The sequence below is a fragment of the Xenopus tropicalis genome, chromosome 8 (genome assembly GCF_000004195.4).
Source record: "Xenopus tropicalis strain Nigerian chromosome 8, UCB_Xtro_10.0, whole genome shotgun sequence".
Classification (NCBI taxonomy): domain Eukaryota; kingdom Metazoa; phylum Chordata; class Amphibia; order Anura; family Pipidae; genus Xenopus; species Xenopus tropicalis.
This window is the reverse complement of record NC_030684.2, coordinates 104,541,122-104,554,261: the sequence shown is the minus strand read 5'-3', so window position 1 is coordinate 104,554,261 and position 13,140 is coordinate 104,541,122. Positions and strand designations below refer to the sequence as shown.

The window sequence follows — 13,140 nt, the reverse complement described above, 5'->3', positions numbered from 1 at the left end:
GGTTAGAAATCAAGGAAAAACCAGATAAAAACCTAGATTTCTCCCCAAAATCTCCATGGCAACTACCAAAAACTTACTAAACATCAATCTGCAAGTTCCCCTGAATAAAACGATACCCCATATGTATGGGTGCACATAAAGACGTGGCCACCAAATGCCCCAAAACAGGGGCAATGCATAAGGGCAATTTCAGTTGAAATTTTGGGGGCTGCGCTCTATGTGCACTACCTGCAGTTTTTCATTGATAACCCCCCCTACCTGTGAGAAAACCCCCACAATCTATATATTTCCGAAAACTGCACACCTTCAGCTATTCAGAGACACCACTCTTCTCTTTCTACATGGAAAATTGTGGCCGCAGTCCCTTGCAGAAGTTAGCGCTTTGGTCAGAAATCAAGGAAAAACTAGATACAAACCTAGATTTCTCCCCAAAATCTCCATGGCAACTACCAAAAACTTACTAACCATCAATCTGCAAGTTCCCCTGAATAAAATGATACCCTATATGTATGGGTGCACATAAAGACGTGGCCACCAAATGCCCCAAAACAGGGGCAATGCATAAGGGCAATTTCAGTTGAAATTTTGGGGGCTGCGCTCTATGTGCACTACCTGCAGTTTTTCATTGATAACCCCCCCTACCTGTGAGAAAACCCCCACAATCTATATATTTCCGAAAACTGCACACCTTCAGCTATTCAGAGACACCACTCTTCTCTTTCTACATGGAAAATTGTGGCCGCAGTCCCTTGCAGAAGTTAGCGCTTTGGTCAGAAATCAAGGAAAAACTAGATACAAACCTAGATTTCTCCCCAAAATCTCCATGGCAACTACCAAAAACTTACTAACCATCAATCTGCAAGTTCCCCTGAATAAAACGATACCCTATATGTATGGGTGCACATAAAGACGTGGCCACCAAATGCCCCAAAACAGGGGCAATGCATAAGGGCAATTTCAGTTGAAATTTTGGAGGCTGCGCTCTATGTGCACTACCTGCAGTTTTTCAGTGATAACCCCCCCTACCTGTGAGATAACCCCCACAATCTATATATTTACGAAAAGTGCACACCTTCAGCTATTCAGAGACACCATTCTTCTCTTTCTACATGGAAAATTGTGGCCGCAGTCCCTTGCAGAAGTCAGCGCTTTGGTCAGAAATCAAGGAAAAACCAGATACAACCCTAGATTTTGGTCAGAAATCAAGGAAAAACCAGATAAAAACCTAGGATTTCTCCCCAAAATCTCCATGGCAACTACCAAAAACTTACTAAACATCAATCTGCAAGTTCCCCTGAATAAAACGATACCCCATATGTATGGGTGCACATAAAGACGTGGCCACCAAATGCCCCAAAACAGGGGCAATGCATAAGGGCAATTTCAGTTGAAATTTTGGGGGCTGCGCTCTATGTGCACTACCTGCAGTTTTTCAGTGTTAACCCCCCCTACCTGTGAGATAACCCCCACAATCTATATATTTACGAAAAGTGCACACCTTCAGCTATTCAGAGACACCATTCTTCTCTTTCTACATGGAAAATTGTGGCCGCAGTCCCTTGCAGAAGTCAGCGCTTTGGTTAGAAATCAAGGAAAAACCAGATAAAAACCTAGATTTCTCCCCAAAATCTCCATGGCAACTACCAAAAACTTACTAAACATCAATCTGCAAGTTCCCCTGAATAAAACGATACCCCATATGTATGGGTGCACATAAAGACGTGGCCACCAAATGCCCCAAAACAGGGGCAATGCATAAGGGCAATTTCAGTTGAAATTTTGGGGGCTGCGCTCTATGTGCACTACCTGCAGTTTTTCATTGATAACCCCCCCTACCTGTGAGAAAACCCCCACAATCTATATATTTCCGAAAACTGCACACCTTCAGCTATTCAGAGACACCACTCTTCTCTTTCTACATGGAAAATTGTGGCCGCAGTCCCTTGCAGAAGTTAGCGCTTTGGTCAGAAATCAAGGAAAAACTAGATACAAACCTAGATTTCTCCCCAAAATCTCCATGGCAACTACCAAAAACTTACTAACCATCAATCTGCAAGTTCCCCTGAATAAAACGATACCCTATATGTATGGGTGCACATAAAGACGTGGCCACCAAATGCCCCAAAACAGGGGCAATGCATAAGGGCAATTTCAGTTGAAATTTTGGGGGCTGCGCTCTATGTGCACTACCTGCAGTTTTTCATTGATAACCCCCCCTACCTGTGAGAAAACCCCCACAATCTATATATTTCCGAAAACTGCACACCTTCAGCTATTCAGAGACACCATTCTTCTCTTTCTACATGGAAAATTGTGGCCGCAGTCCCTTGCAGAAGTCAGCGCTTTGGTTAGAAATCAAGGAAAAACCAGATAAAAACCTAGATTTCTCCCCAAAATCTCCATGGCAACTACCAAAAACTTACTAAACATCAATCTGCAAGTTCCCCTGAATAAAACGATACCCCATATGTATGGGTGCACATAAAGACGTGGCCACCAAATGCCCCAAAACAGGGGCAATGCATAAGGGCAATTTCAGTTGAAATTTTGGGGGCTGCGCTCTATGTGCACTACCTGCAGTTTTTCAGTGTTAACCCCCCCTACCTGTGAGATAACCCCCACAATCTATATATTTACGAAAAGTGCACACCTTCAGCTATTCAGAGACACCATTCTTCTCTTTCTACATGGAAAATTGTGGCCGCAGTCCCTTGCAGAAGTCAGCGCTTTGGTCAGAAATCAAGGAAAAACCAGATACAAACCTAGATTTCTCCCCAAAATCTCCATGGCAACTACCAAAAACTTACTAAACCTCAATCTGCAAGTTCCCCTGAATAAAACGATACCCCATATGTATGGGTACACATAAAGACGTGGCCACCAAATGCCCCCAAACAGGGGCAATGCATAAGGGGGGGCCTGTGCTCTACCTGCAGTTATTTAGTCTAAACACCCCCATACCTGTGAAATAACCCCCGCAAACTATATATTTCTGAAAAGTGCACACCTTCAGCTATTCAGAGACGCCACTCTCCTCTTTCTACATGGAAAATTGTGGCCGCAGTGCCTTGCAGAAGTCAGCGCTTTGGTCAGAAATCAAGGAAAAACCAGATACAACCCTAGATTTTGGTCAGAAATCAAGGAAAAACCAGATAAAAACCTAGATTTCTCCCCAAAATCTCCATGGCAACTACCAAAAACTTACTAAACCTCAATCTGCAAGTTCCCCTGAATAAAACGATACCCCATATGTATGGGTACACATAAAGACGTGGCCACCAAATGCCCCCAAACAGGGGCAATGCATAAGGGGGGGCCTGTGCTCTACCTGCAGTTATTTAGTCTAAACACCCCCATACCTGTGAAATAACCCCCGCAAACTATATATTTCTGAAAAGTGCACACCTTCAGCTATTCAGAGACGCCACTCTCCTCTTTCTACATGGAAAATTGTGGCCGCAGTGCCTTGCAGAAGTCAGCGCTTTGGTCAGAAATCAAGGAAAAACCAGATACAAACCTAGATTTCTCCCCAAAATCTCCATGGCAACTACCAAAAACTTACTAAACCTCAATCTGCAAGTTCCCCTGAATAAAACGATACCCCATATGTATGGGTACACATAAAGACGTGGCCACCAAATGCCCCCAAACCGGGGCAATGCATAAGGGGGGGCTGTGCTCTATGTGCTCTACCTGCAGTTATTTAGTCTAAACACCCCCATACCTGTGAAATAACCCCCGCAAACTATATATTTCTGAAAAGTGCACACCTTCAGCTATTCAGAGACACCACTCTCCTCTTTCTACATGAAAAATTGTGGCCGCAGTCCCTTGCAGAAGTCAGCGCTTTGGTCAGAAATCAAGGAAAAACCAGATAAAAAACCTAGATTTCTCCCCAAAATCTCCATGGCAACTACCAAAAACTTACTAAACCTCAATTTGCAAGTTCCCCTGAATAAAACGATACCCCATATGTATGGGTGCACGTAAAGACGTGGCCACCAAATGCCCCAAAACAGGGGCAATGCATAAGGGCAATTTCAGTTGAAATTTTGGGGGCTGCGCTCTATGTGCACTACCTGCAGTTTTTCAGTGTTAACCACCCCTACCTGTGAGATAACCCCCACAATCTATATATTTACGAAAAGTGCACACCTTCAGCTATTCAGAGACACCATTCTTCTCTTTCTACATGGAAAATTGTGGCCGCAGTCCCTTGCAGAAGTCAGCGCTTTGGTCAGAAATCAAGGAAAAACCAGATACAAACCTAGATTTCTCCCCAAAATCTCCATGGCAACTACCAAAAACTTACTAAACCTCAATCTGCAAGTTCCCCTGAATAAAACGATACCCCATATGTATGGGTACACATAAAGACGTGGCCACCAAATGCCCCCAAACCGGGGCAATGCATAAGGGGGGGCTGTGCTCTATCTGCAGTTATTTAGTCTAAACACCCCCATACCTGTGAAATAACCCCCGCAAACTATATATTTCTGAAAAGTGCACACCTTCAGCTATTCAGAGACACCACTCTCCTCTTTCTACATGAAAAATTGTGGCCCCAGTCCCTTGCAGAAGTCAGCGCTTTGGTCAGAAATCAAGGAAAAACCAGATAAAAAACCTAGATTTCTCCCCAAAATCTCCATGGCAACTACCAAAAACTTACTAAACCTCAATTTGCAAGTTCCCCTGAATAAAACGATACCCCATATGTATGGGTGCACGTAAAGACGTGGCCACCAAATGCCCCAAAACAGGGGCAATGCATAAGGGCAATTTCAGTTGAAATTTTGGGGGCTGCGCTCTATGTGCACTACCTGCAGTTTTTCAGTGTTAACCCCCCCTACCTGTGAGATAACCCCCACAATCTATATATTTACGAAAAGTGCACACCTTCAGCTATTCAGAGACACCATTCTTCTCTTTCTACATGGAAAATTGTGGCCGCAGTCCCTTGCAGAAGTCAGCGCTTTGGTCAGAAATCAAGGAAAAACCAGATACAACCCTAGATTTTGGTCAGAAATCAAGGAAAAACCAGATAAAAAAACCTAGATTTCTCCCCAAAATCTCCATGGCAACTACCAAAAACTTACTAACCATCAATCTGCAAGTTCCCCTGAATAAAACGATACCTATGTCTGGTTGCGCATAAGTACATGGCCACCAAACCTGAAAATGCATAATATTGGGGCTGCACTCTATGCACCCCTTTTTTTTTGCCTGCACCCGAATGAATGGGATACGCTCGGGTGCAGGCACATGTAGCCGATATACGCATGAAAACGCGTGAGAATGCAAAGTCTCGCGTTTTCATGCGTATATCGGCTACATGTGCCTGCACCCGAGCGTATCCCATTCATTCGGGTGCAGGCACAAGTAGCAAGCGTAGGGCTGAATTTTCGGCAAGCGTTTTTCCACTTGCTGAAAAAATCAGCCCTACGCCATGTGTGGCATCAGCCTAACCCTTGGCAATAGAAACTACCAGAACAATCTTAGCACCTCTGGACCTTTCTAGAACAACTGAAATCAAATGAAGTTAAAATGGAATAAAACCACTAAAAGCAATCAAAGAACAATAGTTGCAATGAAATCGGTAAGAGCCCTGGATCCACCAATGTCACTGCAAAAGCAACCTTTTTGGGGGCACTAAACACACAAAGAACAATGCAAAGATAAAACACCATAAAATCAGTAAAATCCAATAAAACCACCTAAACCAACAGAAGAACAATAATTGCAATGAAATTGGTGGTCAGAGCCCTGGATCCACCAACGTCACTGCAAATTCAGCACCCAATAGCAATAAAAAAGTTACAGTGCAATAGAATAATTCAAAAACAGAAATCAATTATGAAAATGCCAAAAAAACACTAAAATGCAACCAAATAAATCAGATAATTATAGAGCAAGATCAGAAATAAAGTTTTAGTAAAAAAAAAAGACTGCCAGAGAAAGCAAAGAAAGAAAGAAAAGAAAAGAAAGAAAGAAAAAAAAAAAAGTGTAAGTGTAAGTGTGTGTGTAAGTGTCTGTGTGTGCTTGGGAAAGTTGTAAATAAGTGTGTATGTGTACAAAAGTGTAATAATGACAAAGATAGAAGAAAAAATTGAAAAAAAAAAAAAAAAATTTTTAGACAGTTGAGATAGAAATAAGCAAAATAAACAGTGGTAGAGAGTTGTAGTTCAGCTTACCCAAGGCAGGCAGGCGATCAGAGGCGATCAGGGGCGATCAATCCAGCAGGAAGGCAGCAGGGGAGCTCCATCTTGTCCAACGTGCGCAGCAGGAGTGAGGGAGCCGACAGTAGGCGGCGCTATTTAAAGGGACAGCAGTGGACACGTCATCAACGCGTGCCCACTGCTGTCATTGGCTGGAGCGACCGATCGGTGCGGCTGGGGGACCGGATCGGTGAGTATGTCTTACTCTGCTCGTTGCCTAGGGGGATCTGAGGGGTTTACAAGCGCTGCGCTGCTTTAAAAGCGAGCGCAGCGCTTGTAAACCCGACAGTGCCATTGGACGTAGATTCTACGTCCCATGGCACTTTGGTCCCTTGGTACCTGGGACGTAGAATCTACGTCCCTTGGCACTTAAAGGGTTAAAGAACGCCCCCGTCGATGGGCACACTCAGGAGGTGGCATTTGGGTAAAAGGTAAACTGGAATCCAATTGGAGAATAGGCCAGTTTCTCTTAATGATCTTATTGACATCTTGACTTATAGGGGTAAAATCACTTACAAAGACCATACGATCTGTTTGAATGTCTGTCCGTTTGGCTTTGGAGACTTGACCCAAAGCATTCTCCTTTGCTTTCTCCAGTTCAGAATTCAGGAACCCCATAGAATAGCCCCTTTCAATAAAGCGATCCCGCATTTCATTGGCTTGTTGCAACGCAGTAACAAGGTCTGTATTAATTCTGAACACTCTTAAAAATTGCGTGTATGGGATGGACCTAATCACAGCAGGTGGATGAAAGCTGTGTGCATGAAGAACGGTGTTCCGATCCGTACTCTTACGGAACAATGTGGTCCCAATTCCACTAGTTGAGCGGAAAATCCTAACATCTAGGAAGTCGATAGCATCCTTATCACAATTTAAGGTGAATTTCACTGGAGTAGGTAAGTCATTAAGACCGGCAACAAATGATTCAACTCCAATGAGGCTCCCACGCCAAATAATAAAAATATCATCAATATATCTCAAGTACAGAAACAAATTGTCCGCATAGTTAGGAAAAATGTACTTGCACTCAAATGAGTCCATATATAAATTTGCGTATGAGGGAGCCACATTGGAGCCCATCGCCGTGCCGGTCTTCTGTAAATAAAACGTCTGTTCGAATCTAAAGTGGTTACAAGTCAAAACCAACTGCAGTAAGGAACATATAAACTCAATAGGTGGAGCCCCCATGTGTCCCTTCACAAGTGCCTTCCTACATGCGGCAATCCCCTCGTCTAGGGGGATAATGGTGTATAAATTACGCACGTCGAGTGTCACAAATAAAGTGTCAGTTGGCAGGGTTCCACACCCCCGCAGAGTATCCAATAGCACTGAAGTATCAGGCAAGTAGGATCTCATATGGGCACATAAGGGTTGCAAAAAACTGTCAATATACAGAGCCACATTCGAAAAAAGAGACTCTCTGGCTGATATTATTGGGCGACCAGGAGGGGACAAAGGATCCTTATGCACTTTAGGAAGTGTATAAATGATGGGACACTTCGGGAACTGTGTCGTTAGAAATCCACGGCAAGTTTCATTAATCCACCCAGCTACCATAGCCTGCTCCAGAACTGTATCCAACTTCAACTTAAAACTTACAGTGGGATCACCCATCAATTTTTCATATACTGAAGGGTCAGAAAGTTGTTGTAGTAATTCACGCCTATAGTACATTAAGTCCAGAAGTACAATCGCACCCCCTTTGTCGGCCGGGCGTATTATAAGTTGCTTGTCATTGCGCAACGTATTAATTGCCTCCCTCTCCTGTTTATTTAGATTTGAAAAAATTTTTTTAGAATTCCCAACCAATTCATTACATTCCATTTGTACCTTTTTAGTAAATGTTCTGATGGAAATAGCTGTATTAGGGGGGTCAATATATATATATATATAAAACTTTTTACCTTACATATGCATTATAATGCTAGTTTTAGCTTAATGGATGAGGCAATAATAGCAATTTGAACAAATATATTGTATATATCTCAATTTAAAGGAGAAATAAAGCCTCCCAGGTACATTTTTAGTTTAAGCTGCAGTGCCCCCTCTTTAATCACTTCACTGACACTTGCTCCAACCTATCTGTGCCCCCATAGCATGTCCAGAATACCAGAGATGCTTGACAGCACTGGCCACCACCTTTATCTGTATCAATTCTGTTTCCAGCAGCTATCTTGGTGATCAACAAGCAGCACAGGGACCCAACTGGGATCATAGTGTACTGTGAATTTAAGGATGGACTCGCCCAACAGGGCACTGGGAAAAACCCAGTGAATCCAGGTCCTGTTGGGCCCACCTTACCAGGCAAGTTGGTGGATGGGCTGTTTTGCTGTCAACCTGTAATCAGTTATATTTACCAATTTTGGATTCCTCATGTGTACTTGGTAGTGTATTGAGTTTTTGACACATACAAGTCTCCATAAAAAAACATATTTGGTATTGACACATTCATGAAACAAGTGGATTTCTCAATCAGTTTCAAGCATACATTAAAATATGTTTGTGATATATATTCCTATATTATGCAAAGTAGCAATTTATTTTCTTTTCTTTTTTTTTTGGTATTTGGACCTTCATATCTTGTTACATAATACTTTAGAAGAAAAAAAACAGAAAGCCCAGATTGTCCTGAAAAAAATGATGTATAGCTTTCCCTGGTAAACTAAAATTTCCCTTAAGGAAATGCCCCTAAGGTGAAATGACTAACAAATGAAATGCAAAATCCTGCTGGCAAAGTTATTATTACAAGGTGCATGCAGATGAGGGGCTCGGATTGATCGCACACCAAAAGATTAAATAAGACAAATTCAGAAACAAATGAGTGGAGATAGAGGTTGGTGGATAGGGTGGAAAATCTGACAAATCTAAATCCACAGTAGCATAAATTAGAGGGGTGCCCCAAAATTGGTTTTACAGGGGGCCAATAAGGGTGAAATAATACCAATGGTTTCTGTCTTTTTGGATAAAAAAATACTGGCCCTCCTAAAGCCCTTATACTGGCCTGGCCCACCAGGATACCAGGAAAATTCCCAGTGGGCCCTGGTGTCAGTGGGCCCTCTTGCTTCTAACTATTTTGCCAATTGCATGGTCATTTCCTATTTCTATATGGGAAAAAGAGATGGAAGGATAGGGAAAAGAGACTTGGATAATAAAGAGGTTGAGTGAGGAGAGGCTGAAAAATAGCCCCTGGCATCTCAGTCCAACACTGAACATAACAGAAAAAGTCTTCTTGGTTTTAATAGTAACTATAACAAAATATTTGATTAGGTAATTAAAAGGTATTTATCTTAGTGCTTAGTCCATCAAAGCTACTTCTTGGAGTGAAAACCTGCAAAATTACTGTTTTACATTTAAAAAAAATATTTTCAAGTGAATTTTCCTAACACAGTATGCTACTGTTCCATATTTAAGTAGGAGATTAATTCAAGCAATTAACATTCCAACAACCTGCTCACACTCTCAAACATTAGCCAGCAGGCAAACTTGCTCCACCTATTGTGGCAACCTTTTATTAATGCCAACAATTTCTTATTAGATGCAGTGTGACTGTGCATAGGTAATAATTCACCCCATGTAGTTTTTTTTATATTAAATTTTTATTTTTGGCTGCAACCACGGCAACCAAACGTATATGTTTCTATCCCAAAAATCAAATGCATAGGCACATATCTATGGAAAGCCACAAAGACGTAGGTCTAGGTCCAGTACCTAGGACACCCCCCCAACTCAATCAGAGGTTTCAGGTACGCCCACACAGCGCCATTGCCAGATTTGGCTGGGAATTATCTGGCGATGGCCTCTTTTTTTCCCCATGCAATTTTTTTTGCCATAATGTCACTCAACGGGGTTGCCCCCTAAAGCTGCCGACCTGGGCCTAGGGCAGTAAGTTTTTGAATATGGCGGCCTGAGAGGTGTGCAACTGTGTATGTAGCTACTATTAGCAACAAGACAGGCACGCTGGAATATGGACTGTTGGATCTCCTGTCCATCCAGTTCTCAGTGTGGCTCCCTTGTATCCAGTAATAGCGCAGAGTTTAAAGGCATCTTACTTAATGTGGCATCTTACTTAATGAGCAGTTTCAATATAAATTGGTAAAATAGTTCAAATTACAGATGGTTGAGGGGGATCATAAAATTAGTTCACATCACTGCCACACTGTGCTGAAGTACATCTACTTGCATTCTTTATTTTCTGCTTGCTCAACAACCCCTTGGATGTTGCTCCCAATGTCCCCAAAGCAGGTGGCTGAATTCTTGACTTGGTGGCAAGTTTTGTTTGAATAAAAACAAGATGTACTACTAGAAAACAAAGCTTCCCATAGGCTGATATATATAGGCTACCAAAGGTATAGGTATATAGGCTACCAAATCAAGTCAATTACAGCCCTTATTTGGCACCCCTAGAACTTTTATGGTGCTTGTGTTGCTCCCCAAGTGTTTTTACATTCGACTGTGGCTCACAAGTAAGAAAGTTGGGGACCCCTGTTTTAGACCTTTAAAATCTGGACAGTCTTTCCAGAACTGGAGATCTCCTGCCAAAAGAAAACTATCTAGTTTTAACCAATATACCGGTAGGTAGGAACCATTTGGGTCCCCTACATTACTATATTAGTAATAAAAAGTGTTACTTAAACAGATAATTACTAATTAATAACTAAGTTGTCTTCTATGTGGGCTTGATTTACTGCACCCTTACAGGCATAGACCTGTTTAAGCCCATGGGCAGCAACATTATCCATCATATGGATCAACTCCATCAGACCCACAAAATGTTGTCATGTAACAGCACAAGATTTTCAGTAGATCCCACAGCTGTTAAGTTCCGATCAGATAAAGTTGGATGGTGTGTGTTGAATATGAGATAAAGTAATTGTGCATGTTTTCCTGTTGAATCTGTGTTTTGTTCATGCATCTACATCCCACAGTCAATGTATTTCAATGAGAAGAGAAAGTCTTTCAGTCACCATCAGATTTTATGTTGTTGGATGCAGTGTTCCCTTCCGACAAACTTGTCCCTTCTAAATCCTACAAATCTCCTGTGCTGTTTAACTCTATTCCCAAAAACCCCCATAAACTCAGAAGCCCTGATATATGACAAAAAGTATATCAGCCCTTCAACAGCATAAGAACTAGCACCTTCCTTAAAGATACGGTTGAGAGTTAATGTGATTTATTTTTAGCAATTCAGTGGGATATGAAAGAAAATCTAATAATGACTGTACTTGAGGTTGTAAAATACACTGATAAACTGATATAGATGAGGACATTGCGCATTGGGGCGGCTACCAGGGGCTTATTTTTATTTTTTTCAAATATATGAGCTGCGCATTCCTTTGCCGAGACAGTAGCCAATGGCTCAGTAAGAGTTTGCAGGTATATGGCAGCACCAATCCTCTCAGAATCAGGTTATGTGTGAGGAGGATTCCCGGCCTGGCGCTGGGAGGGAGGGACAGGCTGAAGGAGGCCGGCTTATGGACACGTCGCGGACGTGCCTCTGACTCCAGGCCGGCCCCTCCCTCCGCCTCTCCCCGGCCCTCCTTCTCCTCCTCCTGGGTAAGGGATCTGAATGAGAAGAGGGGGACCGGCCGCACATCCAGCGCGTAGCGGGCCGAGGGGAAGTGATCCATAGGCGGTATATAGGCGGTGAGTATGGGCTGCTGCGGGCTCTCTCGGCCCGTGTGGCTACACCGTGACTGAGGGGCAGGGAAGCTTTTGTGATTGCCATGCTTCGGGCATCGGTACCATGTTTGCGTTCACATGCAGGCGAGGCCCATGATCCCCAGTTCCGAGCAACCGGGAAATGTTGGGACCTTTAACTACATCTCCCAGCATGCCCCTGCTGGAATGCGAGTCAGGCTACCGAGGCGCCTCTTGGGGCTCCCTGGGATAGGGGGGATGGCCGCGGCCCGGCGCACACCCACCTCTCAATCAGTGCAGCTCGCCCAATTGCAGCACCCACTCTAGAACCTCCTCTGTGCTAGGAAACAGAACAGTGTCCGCTAGAACCTGCTGTGTATTGGGAAATAGGACAGTGTCCCCTAGAACCTGCTCAGTGTACTGGATAGGGCCTGGGAGGCATTCTCTCCTGGGGGGCTGGAGGGCTGCCAGACCATCCCTTTAAATCGGACACATGCCCGCTTCACTTGTATAGGGCTAATTAATAATACAACAATACATGGCATATCATGTCTGCAGCTGTTTCTCAACTACAGCTCCCAGCAGCCTACTGGGATTTGTAGTATGAAGGGTACAGCTACATTAGGATTGAGCAGAATGAAAACCTCCATTTGTTGCTGATCTACAACTCCTTCATTCACCCATCAATGTGTATATCATGGGAGCACATTTATCCTTGTACCCACTGGCCACAGTACAGATAAGAGTAGGTGGCAGGAAAGCACAGGGAGGGTGTAGAGACCTCTGCTCCAGATGTCCAACAAGGAACATTCTCAGCATTCCATTAGCAGCACATAAGATATAGAGATTCTGGGACGTGTAGTTTCGCCACCTGGAGTGTCGAAGTAGGAAATCAGCAGCTAACCTAGAATGGATGGAAGATGACTGTAAAGGCCATCGCCATGTCTTGTGCTCATGGTCAAACAAGAAAATTTATTCCATGCTTGGTCCACTGAGCACAGGTTAATTGGAATTTGCTCTCTTCCTCCAAAGAAACCTCAGCGCTGGTCATGTGACCCCTCTGTAGGAGATCTGGGAAAATCAAGCGTGTTGGCTAAGTGGGGCTTAGATGTTATAGTAAATGAGCCCAATAGAAAAGTAGGAGCTTGTAGCTGGAATTTGGCAGCAGCTTACCAATGTTTTCCATATTACAGTATCCTATATATTGCATGTTTCTGTCTTAGGTGTTGGGCCCCTTTAGGTTTTGGGCTTAGGTTCTTTTGTTAACCTGGCTCTGCTTATATGCAGG

At 43.2% G+C, this 13,140-nt stretch overlaps 1 protein-coding gene across 8 annotated transcripts in view; it reads left to right on the top strand.

Annotated features, from left to right (window-relative positions):
- Nucleotides 1-11,626: 11,626 nt before the first annotated feature.
- Nucleotides 11,627-13,140, top strand: part of ktn1 (kinectin 1) — a 69,196-nt gene continuing 67,682 nt past the window's right edge. For 5 of the 8 annotated variants that reach the window (XM_012967916.3, XM_012967911.3, XM_012967915.3 and 2 more), the window contains exon 1: nt 11,628-11,858. The gene's annotated coding sequence lies outside the window, so the exon portion shown is untranslated. 8 annotated transcript variants of the gene reach the window in all.